The following is a 16,355-nucleotide window of genomic DNA, read 5'->3' on the forward strand; positions in this document are numbered from 1 at the left end:
CAGTTTGAGTATAACACAGTGAGGTGTGGGTCTCTTTGGGTTTTTCTTGTTTGGAGTTCATCAAGAGTCTTGTCTTTTATTAAATTTAGGAAGTTTTCAGCCATTATTTCTTTGGATATTCTTGCTGTCCCTTTCTCTTCTGCCTCTGAGGCTCCCAAAGTACATATAGAGTTGTGTGCTTGATGGTGGGTTCCAAAGGTCACTCAGGTTCTGTTCACATTTCTTCACTCTTTACTCATTCTCCTCCCAGACTAATATTCTATCATCAAGGTCACTGATTCTTTCTTCTGCCTTCTCCACACGGCTACAGAATCTCTATAGGGAATTTTTAATTTCTGTTACTGTGGTCTTAACCACAAAATTTTAGGACCATTTTTTAAGTCTTTGTCTGGTATGTTCCAGGTCGTGTCTTCTTTAATCTCCCCCTTTGCCTAGGCCATCTCTTTCTGTTTCTTTGTATGTGTTGCAACGTTCTGTTGAAACAAGAACATTTTGATATTTTAATGTATTATCCCCAAGAATTTAAACTCTGAGGCATCTGCTCCTTAAGCTAGCATCCAGCAAGTGTTATTACAGAGCTTTCCTTAAACGACAGGAGCTTAGAAACAAATAACAAGTAGAAAATTTAAAAAGAAAACACCTCTCTCAGTCTTTGCAGATTGATTTTTGCAAGTGTCATCCATCAGAGGTTATCCACAGAATGAGATTTGCGAATAACTCTAGGCCAAAGCAGGGGTCCTCCTGATCCTTTCTATGAAGGCATCCTGCCTTGGGCATGCATGTGTGGCCTTGGGAATTCTCCTGTTTGCATGGTTCTGAATGTCTCCTCTTCCTTAGAAAACAGTTTCCTCATGGTTTCAGGCTCTGCACTGTATGTCATATAGCCAGCAAATCTTTACTCCAGGCAATCACTTGACTGCTCTCCCACAGCAATGTCTAGGAGAGCTCTGTGCAGTGCCCTCTACACCCAGGACAAGTTCCAAGATGGTGAGTCCCTCAGGCCACCACAGGACAGACTGGACCAGACATGCATGCTCCCAGTATGTGCACAAGGCTTATTCTGCTTCCTCTGGATCTGGCCCATGAACCCACAATGACAGGACATGCTCAATGCCATATCGGTGGGGTGAAGGGTGGAGCCAGCAAAGCGTCACAAGATCCCACCACTTTTAAGCAGCCTTTTTCTTGATTCAGTGCTTACAATGTAACTGCAGTCCTTCAACTGTTTTCTGAAAATTGATAAAGTTGTTTCTGCCAGTTCTTGCTGATTATTCAAAACAGCAACAATCATTTTGATAAAAATAATGTAAATTCTAAAATTCAGAAAGCAAGAATAAAAACAAAAAGAGTACTGATGTCAATGGCACCTAAGGTACACTCTGATTTGGATAAGAGCGTTTCTGAACCCCATTATAGCAGGATTTACTTAAACTAAACTTGTGGTGTGGGCAACATGGCAATATGTTTTCCACAACACTGTTAACTTGGACGCTGGCTATATTTCAAACTGGCTCCCTGGCTTTCGTAAAAATAAGCATTTGCCTTCCTGGCTGTTATTCTGAAATGAGCTTTCAGTGTTCCTTGGTCCTTCTTTATCAGTACTTGTAAGTATATCACTCTTCAGAATTCCATATTTACCTCTGTTAATGCTAAGATGCTTTCCTTCATCTTAACTCTAAGACCATTTTACTCTTATGTGATTACAGAGCTCCCTGATTTTAGTATGCTTGCTGTCTCCTCAGCCAGATTCCTAGAGAAGGTTAGAATGGAAAACTAATCACTGATTTTGCCATGAGTCAAAGCAATATGCAGGTTAATGCTAACCTCTGTAGGAAAAGAAGTCAAACTGAAGACTTTGGAGCCTGGGAGTGAAGGAAAGAGAAAGGAGTTGAGGGGAAGGAAGAGAGGTTAACAGAAAAAAACAAGAGAAAAAAAAAGAGAACATGAAAATATGGCATAACTACGAGCAAGTGTCTCAGATGGCACCAAATATGAAAGTACCTCAAAACTTTACAAAATCTAGCTGTCGGCGCGGTCGGTGCGATCCGAGCGCGGGCATTCGCCGGCGCGGCGACCCCTCCTCGCCTCCTCCGCGGCTCCAGCCTCGGTCGCCCCCCTGTCAGCCCTCGAGTCGCCGCTGGCGCCGCCGTCGGACGCGCAGGCCACCGCGGGCCGCGGAGCCCATGAGGACGCGGCGCTGCTGTCGTCCCGGAGCGCCCGGAACCCGCGCGGACCTGGCGGCGGTATGAGCGCGGAGCGGCCGCCAGTGCCCGAGGAGAAGGCGGCGTCGGAGCCTGCGGCGGGAGCCATGCCCGAGAGAGAGAGGCCGCGGGAGGCAGCCACCGCCTGTTACCTTTTCTGAGCGCCCGGCTCAGAGGCACTCTGTCTCAGACACGGGGGAGGAAGCCCTTTCTCCTTGTCACCATCTTCTTCACCTGCTTTCCTATCCCACTGATGAGAATCAGCCAGTGGTGGTATTTTGCCATGATTTCGTTGTCTGGGATCTTCTCCGTCACGCTCTCTGTGATATGTACCTAAGTAGCTGATGTTCCTCAGGAGCATGAGCGAAATGCTTCTTGTGGATGGGTCTCAGCCACCTTTGCCCCAGTCTGGTGAGCAGCCCGGCCATTGGGGTGTACCTGTCTGCCAGTTGTGGAGACAGCCTCGTTGTACTGGTGGCCTCGGTGGTGGCTTTTTTGGATATCTACTTTATCTTATTAGCTGTTCCAGAATCTCGGCCGCAGAAAATGAGACCTATTTCTTGGGGAGCTCAGATTTCACAGAAACAAGCAGACCCTTTTGCATCATTGAAGAAAGTTGGAAAAGATTCTGTCTTGCTAATGTGCATCACCGTATTTCTTTCATACCTTCCTGAAGCTGGGCAGTATTCAAGTTTCTTTCTCTGTCTCGGGCAGGTCATAAGTTTTGGAGCCGTTAAAATTGCAGCATTCATAGCTATGTTAGGTATTCTGTCTGTTATAACTCAGACAGTCTTTCTTAGCGTCTTGATGAAATCCTTAGGTAATAAGAATACTGTCCTCCTCGGATTGGGCTTCCAGATACTGCAGTTAGCCTGGTATGGGTTTGGATCTCAGGCATGGATGATGTGGGCAGTAGGGACTGTGGCTGCCATGTCCAGCATCAGATCTCCAGCAATCAGTGCCCTCCTCTCATGGAATGTAGAATCAGACCAGCAGGGAGTTGCCCAGGGGTCATAACTGGAATAAGAGGGCTGTGCAATGGCCTGGGACCAGCATTGTATGGCTTCATTTCTAAATGTTCCATGTTGAGCTAACAGAATTGGAACCGGATTTGAACTCCAACAAAGTTGCCCTGCAGGGAGCCATCTTCCCAGGCCCGCCGTTTTTATTTGGGGCATGTATGGTTCTTATGTCTTTTGTGGTTGCCTTATTTATGCCTGAATATAGTAAAGCCAGTGGAACTCGAAAGCATAGCAACAGCATCTGTGGCAGCCTGACCAACACCCCAGAACCAGGCAGCGAAGAGGACTTTGAGCCCCTGCTGCAAGACAGCAGCATCTGGGGGCTCTCTTCCCTTGAAAAGCCTGGAAATCAGTGCACTGAGCTGTAAAGGCAGCAGGCAGAGGTTTCTGCAAACCCTGTTTCTGAGAGCCATAGAGGGAGCCATACCACATGGAGACTTCCTGGTGCTGAGAGGGGAGATGCCAAGTTTGCTAAGTGACCCCTCCCTCCTTCCACTTTCTCCTCTTGCCTTCTTTTCTTTTTTGTTCATTAGAACAAGGTAAGATTTGAAATATTTTCCTGCAAACGATATGTAGCTCCCACGGTTATCTGGAGTCTGAATTTTGAAACTACAATGGAAGAAGTCGTATCTGGTAAAAAGGATAAGTTTCCTTTTATAACTACAATATAAGGGTGACAGCAGTTGTTCCTCACCCTTTTCAGTAGAATGTACAGGATTGTAGTGGAACTGTTGTGTTGGCAAGATTTGAAGGAAAAAAAAAAATCTCTTTTCATTTTATTTCTTCCTGTTTCTCTGAACACATGCCCACTTAACCCACAGGAGTTTATGAGGGGCCACTCTAAGAGCCACTCTTATCAGGGATCTATATCGCCTTTGTTCAAAGGCCACACAAAAACTTAGTTTTCCTTTCCTTTCATTCTCTCCACTTCCTATTCTTAACTAGAATGAAATTCAGCATGTACGCTTCTGGGCATTAATAATATTTATCAGTGATCATCTTGACCAGATGAAAGAAAATTTTATTATAAATTTAAATCATGTAGAACTATCAACTCAGATTCCTGGACTTAGAATCTTAGTCTGATCCAGGGTAATTTTACGGAAGAAAAAATATATCAAGCATTCTGCTGGCAGCGTAGAAATTGGAGGGTGCTTCTAAACATTTTTTGAACAAATGTGAACATTCCTAAGTGAGGATGACAATTAGTAGCTGGATACCAGTGGAATTTACATCCAAGTTCAAGCTCACATACTGCTTTATGACTATTTTTTCCTTCCCACAACTCCCATGTCCTACTTCTCAAGTAATTTTCCCATCTATCACACTCCTGCCTCAACTGCTCTGTAGTATGCATTTGTTTTCAAACATACTCTTCATTTCTTCATTTCAGACTATTTATCTCACTTTTCAATCTCACAGGAATATGCACATCAAATTCCTTTCTAAAATATGATGGTTTAGTGAGGCTCAGTTTCACAAGTGTCTTGCTAATTTTTCAAGATGTTTTATCGACAAAGAAAACTTTACAGATTTATATGTATTTTGCTGCACCAGTAAATGGACCATCTTAAATAGGGCCCACCTTGAACAGAGCACTCCTTTTGAAAGTTTTATAAGTATGAAATATATGTAGATATTTGTAAGGAGTTTTAATTTTTTTTGATGGCGTGCTGCGTAGATCTTGTATTTATAAATGTAATGAAGGCATTGACAGAAAAAAATATATACAACTTTTATAAAGGATTGTGTACTGACTGAATACATTTAAAATATATTTTGAAACCTGTTCTGCCATGAACAGAGATTACATATTTTTTTACTATGCTGCTGGTTTTTAAGTTAAGCTTCCTAATGCATAATAAATTTGCAATGTATACTTAAAAAAAAAAACTTTACAAAATCTTTTCTTTTCCTGCATTTTCTCTTCTAGAGACCCTGAACCTCTATTTCCTCTAAGGCCCTCATAGAATTCAGCTATCCTTGTGTGGATAGGAATTTTTTGTTTGGCCAGGTCAACAATGGTCCTCTCTCTCTGAACGCTGCTTCTCTCCTACTTCAAAACTTCTAACTTCAAAGGGAAATTAACATCTTCCTATAGACCTCGCTCCTCAGCCCAAACCATTCATGCTCCACACTGCACTCCCCACTCACCCTCACTGTAAGTGTTGTTGAATATCTAGCAGCAGCACCCTGCAAGCTTTTATATAATTATTTAAGATGTCATCACATTTGCGTCACATCTGAGACAATAAGGTGAAATTTGGGGTTTTGGATATGCTGTATGACTGTTTCAAGAGAGAGTTCTAAATAAACTGAATAATTTATTATAAATTATATATAAGAATGTAAGGGTTATATATTAAGAAGAGTCATACATTGTAAATATTTACCATTTTAAAACTGTATTCTTAGAAAATGTTTAAAATGTTTTCTCAGGGCAGGGGTCATGTAAAATTTGGAAAAACTAGCACCTGGCCAAAATATTCAAATAAAAATGACTTGTAAATATCACAGTGAAGCACTCATACCAGTCCAGTGTACAGAAGGATAATGCTTTGGAATACTAGCTTTTTTTTTTTTCTGTTATCCCTTAATCTTTTTTCCATGTTACAATTTAGGGAGTGAAACAACTTATCATATGCAGAAAGGGATGTTGTAGGCTAAAAGCGAAGAAAAACTTTGGAGTTTCAATGAGGTAGAAACTCAAGGGGCTGCACAGAGGAAAACAAAATGAAATTAAACATGATGAGTCAGGGCCCCTTTTGTGATCGACTACTAAATAATGATTCTGCAATTGGGTTGGGGGGAGTTGAGAGGTGGAGGGCAAATGAGATTATTTTAGTTCCTTGCCCTCTTCTGAGAAAAGTGATGATGAGACTGAAGGGGCCGTATGGAGTAATTAGGATATCAAAGAAGGATGGTGCAGCAGCTGCCTCTACAGACCGTGGTTGGGGAACCAGATCGAAATGGTAAGGTGTTAGTGGATGTTGGAATATAGGGATGATAGCATGAAGACTGCAATACCAGCTTTCCACCCCTGACCTTGGAAGTATTTAAACCTTCTTCATCTCTCCTTCCCCTCACCGACCCCACCCCCACTCTGACTAACAGAGATTAAGTCCTCACCTTCAGTGAACTGGAGATCACATTTAAGAAAGAAAGCTACCTTTTTGTAAACCAGTGTTTGCACATAGTACAAGAGTAATGATTAAAATTATTATTTTATGGGATGTATGTGTCAGGCATAATTGTACCTCTGAGATGAGAACTGTTATTATTTTCTCATTATGGTTGAGAAAATCAGGGGTTTTATAACAACAATATTTCTGGGTTCCTTGGTAAATGATAAGTATCTTTAGAGATAAGAAGATAAAGAGAAGGAGAGGAGGGAGAGATTCATTTTGAAAATTCTGAGAGTTCAGTCCAAACATCGTTTTCCAAAGCAATATTTTGACTAAAGTATAATTAAGATTATATAGCTACATCTTGCTTAAAACAGACAGTAAGGATGAAAACGTATTGTCCAAAAAAAAAACCATAAAATGTTCATTTATTTATTTTGCAGAAATATTCATAGTAGAAGTATGCTATATAGCATGATAGTCTAGATAATTTAAATAATCCAATATTTTAAAAATAATGAATCTGTATGTTAACAGTTTAGGTTCAAATTTAATGGACAAAGTGATCTATACTTCTACTCAAATATAAAAGTGTGCATTAGTAAATAATTCAGATGAGGTAGATGATAAAAGATATTTATAATAATTCAAATATCATTGGATGAAATGGAAAGCTACAGAAAATGTCTGAAGTTCCTAGACAAAAATCACCTACAGTATCTTGAATTTGGATGTCAGGTATATTGTCTTTGCAACATAAGAAGGAATTATATTACCAGGGTGCTTGGTGGCATCTCTTTGGAAGGATAAAGGGTAATTAAGGCATCTGAATTAAAAGCTTTTCAAATATCAGTTCATTAAGCTAAATAACAACAGCAAAAATAAAATTTGTATTGGACTTAGCCTCTAGTACCTAAGAGGTTCCTAGTAAATTATAGTTAATCAATTAGGTAATTGGTTAAAAAAAAAAAAATCTCTTCTGATACATCTTCTATTGGATTAAAAGCAGTGAGTCCAAAGGTTCCCACAGACTTCTGTTGCTGGCCAGAAAATGACACACAACCTAGACCCAGTTCTTTGTTCCTGCAACATCAGTGACAAAACTAAATGCTTTATTCTCATGTTCCCTTATTATAATTTCAGCAGAAAAGAGAGGATGACTCCAAATGTTTTTAATATTTTGGAGGTCCTGAAATCAAGTTTATATAGACCATTGCTATCCTTTCTCACAAGTTGATGAAAACATATATAATGCATTATATAGAGCAAAGTTTAATGGGCATTGATAAGGCAATAAGTAAAATTTGAAGTCAGAATCAAACATCTCTTTTCCAAATTAGAAGTGGCTATAGTGAGCTATTATAACTCATAGGTATCTAACACCTGGATAGGATGATTAAATCTCCCCCTCACTTAGTGGTTTTTCCCCCATGCTTCTTTTCTCCAGAAAACATGTTTTTAAAGCTTGGGCCCATCACTGTTCATTGGGTGTTTAGTTGGTCCAGTTATCACTCACTATTCAGTTTCTTCAGTGTGTAAAATTGGACAGTCTCTCTGCCCACACCATACGGAACTGTTGCAAGGTTAAAATTAACTTACAGACTTAGAAGGATTTGAGAAATAAGGTGCTTTACCAGTCAGAGTATGACTGTGTTGTAATTATAGAACCATTTTCTGTTTGACAATATTTACTCATCCTGGCTACATAATTCACCTACTTTGGGGCTAATTAAAAAGTCCTGAGGGCTTAGCACATTGTCATTTTCTCTTTGTTGGAAGAACAGACTAATCAGCCTTCTCTTTATTTTTCCCTTTGCAATCATCACTATGATCTGAGAAGGAGGTGGGATGTTAGAAGCTCAGCAGTGATAGACAGTGCTGTAACAGAAAACACACGCAAAAAGTATCAATTCATTTTGAGCTTTTGCTAAGCAGGCATAGCTAATTTTGTGCTGGATCATTTTCTCAATGAATGTTATATGATAGAAAGTCATGGTAATTTTTCTTTCTAGGAACCAAAGGTTAAATCAGTGTATATTATTTTAACAAAATCATCAGTACATTTACTTCTGGGGAAGATGGCAGAGTAGGAGCTTCAGGACTCAGTCTTCCCACCAAGTCAACTATTTAACAGGTAGAAACCATCTGAAACAGCTAGTTTGTAACTCCAGAGGCCAGAAGAACACTGTACAGCATCAAGGGAAAAATGGGAGGAAAAAGCAGATAAATGATGGTAAAGAACTGTAAATTGGTCCCTCATTGCAGCAGCTACTGGTGCCTCTTCCCCAATCTCAAGACAAGTCACTGTGGCATCCATACCCTGGCTAGTAACTGGTGACAGAAAAGGATGTAAAAATTCTCTTCCCCAGAAATAAGGTGGGCACGACTGATCACTGGTCATGGCTTTTGATTAGCAATTTTGGATCTCTGATTCCCAGCTCTGAGGGCAACCCACCTTGCCAAAGGTAGTAGCAGCTACTATTTCAAACCTCCCAGGAGATTTAAAGATGCAAAGCTTCCTCAGAGCTGCTACACACAGTTAGCTGAAAGGCTGTGTTGGCTGGGCAGGCCAGAAACATTCAACTTCAGGGAACCCTTCCTGATTCCCTCCCCGGGGCAATTTGACCTGGTTTACTCCCCCACTGTGAGTCCCTGGCCCTCCTTTGGCTATGAAAGACTGGCTTGGAAAAGTCCTCCCAGAATTTGCCCTCCAGGCAAAAGCAGCCTGATACAACAAAAGGAAGGTAAACTAACCTATAGAGGCAGATAGTCTAGGACAGGGGCCTACTGTGTCAAGTACCCAAGGGAAAGAGGACTGTCTCCTGGGGCATAGAGGGAACATCCAATCTGATGCAAACAGTGGGACTATAAAACAATTAACAAGCAAAGCCCAGGACAAGGCAGAGGCCAAGAAAGACAGGGTAAATCCTGCATACTGCATTTGCTTTGGACAGAACTTTCTGAGTGGAAGACTGAAGCTTAAGAAAATATGTCTTAGCAATACCTGGTTACAAAACCAAGAAACAGACATCCCAAAGAGTAAATCATTTAAAAATTACCATTTAAAAATATTAAAATGTACAGTGTGCAAAAAAGAGTACAAGACTATCAAAGAAGCAGGAAATGATGACCCATCCAAAGGAAGAGGATAAAGATGCAGAAAACACCAATGAAAAAGAAGAGAGTGTAGACATACTCAAAAATCTTTAAAAAATGATCTTAAAATTGCGTAAGGAGATGAAGGAAAATACAGAGAAAGCATTAAAGGATATCAGGAAAACAATGAATGAACAATATGAGAGTCTGAGTAAAGAGATAGAAATTATAAAAAGGAACCAGGGAGGATTGCTGGAGTTGAGCACCATAACAGTTGAAAGGAAAAATGTCCAGGAAGTTTCAGGAGCAGACTGGAGCTGGAAGAAGAAAGAATCAGTGAAGGTGAAGATAAGGCGCTTGAAATGAGTTAGCCTGAGGAGCAGAAAGAAAAAAGAAATATTAAAAGTGAAAATAGCCTAAGATAACTATGGGATACTGTGACAGTTTGAATCCTGATTCAGTCTTGTGAGGACAGACCTATTGTTTAGGGTGGGAAAATTTGACTGGATTATTTTCATGAAGATATACCACACCCAGCAGTGGGTGTGACCTCTTGGTTAGATTACTTCCATGGAGATATGACACACCCAGTTTTAGGTAAGGCCCTTTGATTATATGGAGATGTGACTCCATCCACTCAAAGTGGGTCTTGATTAGTTTACTAGAATCTATTCAAAGGGGAAACATTTTGGAGAAAGCTCAGATGCAGATGTTTGGTGAACAAACTTGACAAAGCCAAACACAAGCCCCAGATGTTTGGAATTGCAGAGCCCAGCAGACATTGCCATGTTCCTTCCATGAGATGGTTAAGCAAGCCAGAACCTGGAGAGAACCAAGGGAAACCAAGAGATGAAGCCCAGCCCTGGAGGAGCCAAGTGAAGAACCCCCACAGGAAACAGAGGCTATTTTATGGAGTCCAGGAGCAAGGGACCAGCAGATGCCAGCCATGGACCTTCCCAGCTAACAGAAGTGTTCTGGATAGCATCAGCTTTTCTTAAGTGAAAGTAACCTCTTATTCATGCCTTAATTTGGCCACTTCCATAGCCTTAGAACTGTAAACTTACAATAAATTCCCTCTATAAAAGCCATCCCATTTCTAGTATTTTGAATTCCAGCAGCTGTAGCAAATCCAAACAGCCACCATCATGTGCAGCAATATACACATTTATGAGGCCTCAGAAGGAGAAGAGAGAAAGGGGCATATCAAAAACATAATGACAGAGAACTTCCCAAACTTAGCAAAAGGCAGGAATAAACACATCCAAGAAGCACAGAGAACACCAAACCAGATAAACATGAAGAAAAATACACCCCTCCATATACTGGTTGCACTATTGAATAGAAGGGACAAGGAGAGAGTTCTGAAAACTGCAAGAGAAAAGCAACATGCTGTACACAAGGGAGTCCCAATAAGCCTGAGTATCAACTTCTCATCAGAAACCATGAAGGAAAGAAGGTGGTAGGTTGAAATCCTTAAAATGCTGAGGAACACAATTGCCCATCAAGAATTTCATATCTGGCAAAACTCTTTTTCAAGAATGAGGGGAAGATTAAGACATTTCCAGATAAACAAAAGCTGAGAGAATTCATTACCACTAGACCTGTCCTACAAAGAATACTAAAGGGAGCTCTTCAGACAAGGAGAGGTCATGAGACAGAGGTTCAAAGCAGCATAAAGAAATGAAGATTTGTGGTAAATGTAACCAATTGGGTAAATATAAATGCCAGTATTATTGTAATGTTTTGTGTTGTGTGGTATGTAACTCTACTTCTTACATCCTACAAATGCTAAAATGCAAATGCAAATGCAGAAAAGATAATTATATGTATAAGTTTTTGAACATTCAATATACAAAGAAATAATGGTGTGGGGACAGATGGAAATAGGAAGTGTATGTGCATATTAATTAAGTTAAGTTGGTATCAAATCCAAAAGGACTGATATATATTTAGGATGCTAAATTTTAACCCCATGGTAACCACAAGGAGAATAGATGAAAAATATATCCTGATAGAGTGAGAAGGTGCTCAATATAGTGCAACATAAAAACGCAAAAAAGCAAAAAATATATATATATAATATATATGTTATTATATATATATATATGTAGCCTTTAAAGGAAGTAAGGAGCAAAAAGTTATAATACAACAGCTAAACAGCAAAATGGAAGAAGAAGGTCATATATTGTCAGTAGTGATTTTAAATGTAAATAGATTAAACTCTTAAGTCAAAAGACACAGAGTGGAAGAATAGATAAAGAGCATGATGCAACAATATGCTGTCTGCAAGAGACTCACCTTAATTCAAATATACAAGAATGCTGAGGGTGAAAAGACGGGAAAAATGTACCATGCAAGTAGTAACCAAAAGAGCTGGGATGGGCTATACTAATATCAGGTAAGATAGACTTTAAGTCAAAAACAGTTACAAGGCAAAAGATACTCATTATATATTAATAAAGGGGGCAATTCACCAAGAAGATATAACAATTATAAATAAATATATATGCATTTAACATCAGAGCTCAAAAATATATAAAGCAAGTACTGACAAATTTGAAAAGACAAAGTTACAGTCCTACATTAGTAGTAGGATACTTTAATACATTACTTTTACTAATCAATTGAACATCTAGTTGAAGATAAATAAGTAAATCCCAGACTTGAATGATACTCTAAAACAACTAAACCTTACATATATATAAATGTCACTTAACTCAACAAAAAAAGAATACACATTCTTCCTTAGTGCATATGCATCATTATCTAGGATAGACCATAGATTATGACACAAAACAAGCCTCAATAAGTTAAAAAATATTGCTATCATACAATGCATATTCTTTGACCACAATGGAATGAAGTTAGAAATCGATAGCAGAGGGAAAAATGGAAAATTCACCAGTATGTGGAAATTAAACAACATACTCTTAAACAACCAATGGATTACAGAGGAAATCAGAAACAAAATTAGGAAATATTTTAAGGCAAATGAAAATTTAAAAGCAGTGTTTCGAAACTTATGGAACACAATGAAGACAGTGCTGAGAGGGAAATCCACAGCTCTAAATACTTACATTAAAAAGGAAGAAAGACTTCAAATCAGAGACCTAATCTCAGAACTGGAAGAACCAAAATAAAGAGCAAATGGAACTGAAAGTGAACAGGAGAAGGAAAAGACAGATTAAAACAGAGATAAATGAATAGAAAACAAAAATAAAAAAATAATAGAAAAAAAACAGCAAAACCAAAAGTTGGCTCTTTGAAAAAATGAATAAAATTGAGAATAAATTTAATTATACTGACAAAGAAAAAGAGAGGATACAAATAATGAAAATATAAATGAAAAGGGACATTACTACCAACCCCAATGAAATAAAAAGGACTGTAAGACTAGATGAAATGAACAAATTCTTAGAAACCCACAAATTACCTACATTGACTTAAGAAGAAATAGAAGATCTCAACAAACCAATTAGTAGTAAAAAAAATTGAATCAGTAATCAAAAACCTCCACCCCAAAAAAAGTGCAGAACCAGATGGTTTCATGGGGGAGTTCTACCAAACATTCCAAGAAGAATAAACTCCAATTCTGCTCAAAGTTTTCCAAACAATTGAGAGGTGAGAACATTCCCTAACTCATTGTACAAGGCCAACATCACCCTCACAACAAAGCCTGATAAAGATATCACAATGAAAGAAACACTACTGACCAATATCTCTCATGAATATAGATGCAGAAAACCTCAACAAAAGACTAATGAATACAACAGCATGTTAAGAAAGATACACCATGATCGAGTGAGATTTATTCATGGTATGCAAGGTGCAAGGGTAGTTCACCATGAGAAAATCAATTAATGTAATACACCACATTAACAGAATGAAGGAAAATTATTACATGATTATTTCAATTGATGCAGGAAAGGCATTTGATAAATACACCCCTCTTTGTTGATAAAAACACTTAGAACACTAGGAATACAAGGAAACTTTCTCAACATGATAAAAGGCACATGTAAAAAGTCCATAACTAACATCCTACTTAATGGTAGAACTGAATCTCTGAGATCAGGAACAAAATAAGGATGTCTACTCTCACTGTTACTCAACCATTGTACAGGAAGTTCTTGCCAGAGCAATTAGTCACAACAACAAAAGGCATCAAAATTGGAAAGTAAAAAGTAAAACTCTCTATTTGCAGATGTTATGATCCTGTATAAAGACCACCCTGAGAAATCCACCATAAAGCTCCTTGAGCTAACAAATGAATTCAGCCAAGTGGCAGGATACAAGATCAACAACAAAAAATCAGTTTTGTTTCCATACACAAGCAAGGAATAATCAGAAGAAATCAAGAAAATATTCCATTCAAAATAGCAACTAAAAGAATCAAATAGCTAGGAATAAATCTAACCAAGGATGTAAAGGACCTGTACACAGAAAACTACAAAACCCTGCTAAAGGAAATAAAAAATGACCAATGTAAGTGGAAGACTAAATATCATGGATTAGAAAACTAAATATCATTAAGATAGATCACTATCTGTTTTGTCTTGCTAACATTGCCAGAATGCGATATTCCAGAAATAGACTGGCTTTTATAAGGAGATGTATTAAGTTACAAGTTACAATTCTAAGGCTGGGAAAATTTCCAAATTATGGTACCAACAAGAGGATACCTTCTTAGAGGAAAAGCATCTGGCATGTGGGATACCTCTGTCAGCTGGGAAGGTACATGGCTGGTGTCTGAGGTCCTTGTAACTGGTTCATTTCTTTCAGTTTCTGATTCCGATGACTTTCTCTCTAAGTGTCTGTGGGTCCTAACTTAGCTTCTCCAGGGTTAACTGGATTTCATCTCTTAGCTTCACTTGGCTCTCTCCAGGTTCTGGCTATTTCTGTAAATCCTTGCTTAACACCCAGGATGTTTCTGTCTGGCTCCTCTCAGCCCTGAGTGAGCTCTCTTAAAGGACACAAATAAATGGATTAAGATCCAACTTGAATGGGTAGGATCACATTTCCATGGAAACAATATAATAAAAAGGTCCCAGTCATAATAAGTCTGCCCCTACAAAATTGGATTAGAAGAATATGGCTTTTCTGGAGTATATAACAGCTTTAAAATAGCATACTATCCAAAGTGATTTATAGATTCAATGCACTCCTACTACAAATTCCAACAATATTTTTTGCAGAAATGGAAAAGCCAATTGTCACATTTATATGGAAGGGTACATGGCTCTGAATAGCTAAAGAAGAATAAAGTTGGAGAACTGAAATTTCCCAATCTTCAAACTTATTACAAAAGCCACAATAATTAAAACAGTATGGCACTGGCACAAGGGCAGACATAGAAAATAATGGAATAGAATTGCAAGCTTAGAAATTTAACCCTTACATTTATGGTGAAGTGATTTTTGACAAGGCGACAAAGAACACTTAATTGGGGAAGAATAATCTATTAATCAAACTGTGTTGGGAAAACTGGGTCTCTATTTTCAAAAAGTAAAAAAGAAGAGGAGGATCCCTACTTTGTACCCCACATAAAAATCAACTCAAAATGGATCAAACACCTTAATATAGGAGCCAAACTTTCAAACTCCTAAAAGAAAACTTAGCAAAGCATCTTCAGGATTTTACAGGCAGTGGTTTCTTAGACTTTATACCCAAAGCACAAGCAACACAAGAAAAAATAGATAAATGTGATTTCATCAGAATAAAAAACTTTGTTCCTCAAAGGACTTTATCATGAAAGTAAAATGATAACCTAAACAATGGTAGAAAATATTTGGAAACCATATGTGCAATACAATATTAAAATTCAGAATATATAAAAACCAAAAAGACAAATGATTCAATTAATAAATGGTCAAAAGATTTGGACAAACATCTCTCAAAAGAAGTTACACAAATAGCCAAGAATCACATGAAAATATGCTCAACATCATTAGCCATCAGAGAAATGCAAATCAAAACCACATTGAGATATCATTTCATATCCATTAGAATGGCTGCTATTTAAAAAAATGGAAAAACAAAATCATCAAAACAGTAAACTTTTGGTAACAAGTTTAAAATCAAACCCATCACAAAGGAATCCAGAAAAGATTCAAATCCCTCGTTAAGTATGGTATAAGTAAACTTTCTGAACAAAAAATGGCAGGACCACAAAAAAAGTTTGTTAATAATTTTAGAATACTGATTATGTATTGGTAAGTGCTGATAAATACTTTTGTTGCATTTTCTTATTTATACCAACAAGTTATGGAAGAGATGTCAAAAATGTGGCCAGTTTCCAAATGAGGAAGTTGACTTTATGTAATTTGCCAAAGGTCTGTCAGCTAGCTAGTGGTAGAAATGAGATTCAAGTTCAGTGAACATGACTCTAAAACAAGCTCATAAACTTATGCCACACTGCCCCATTTTTCTTACTATTTTCTAGAACGGGAGGAATTCCTGTCACATAGATTCTTCAGACTAAGGAATCCACCTTTGGAAAAAAAAAATACCAAGGAAGAAAAATAGCACCAACTCTATATTCCAGAATTCAACAAATGATAATTATATTAAGGCCCACTGGTTAAATATCACGGCACTAACAGCTTTTCTTGGCTTAAAGAATAATTAGTTACACTTAAGAAACAACTTTTAATTTAAGAAGAAAAATAATAAGGCAGAGGCAATGCTACACCTGTCTCATCTCTCTCTCCCTCCTCCCTCCCTCATTGGCCTGCTCTCTTGCTTGCTGACCATAATCATCTGATTCTAAATAAGGTTAGAACCATTAATGAAGGCTATTATATTTTGTTGCCATATTATATTTCTAAATATATAAATTTCATAATGCTGAATGTTTTCATTTCAAGGAAAATAAATCCTCTCATAGCAACCAGGAATGAGAGAAGACACAG

At 38.1% G+C, this 16,355-nt stretch overlaps 1 pseudogene; it reads left to right on the forward strand.

Moving 5' to 3' along the window:
• The first annotated feature begins 2,245 nt into the window (after positions 1–2,245).
• LOC143662057 (hippocampus abundant transcript-like protein 1 pseudogene) lies at positions 2,246–3,591 on the forward strand (annotated as a pseudogene).
• Positions 3,592–16,355: the final 12,764 nt, after the last annotated feature.

The sequence above is a fragment of the Tamandua tetradactyla genome, chromosome 18 (genome assembly GCF_023851605.1).
Source record: "Tamandua tetradactyla isolate mTamTet1 chromosome 18, mTamTet1.pri, whole genome shotgun sequence".
Lineage (NCBI taxonomy): Eukaryota > Metazoa > Chordata > Mammalia > Pilosa > Myrmecophagidae > Tamandua > Tamandua tetradactyla.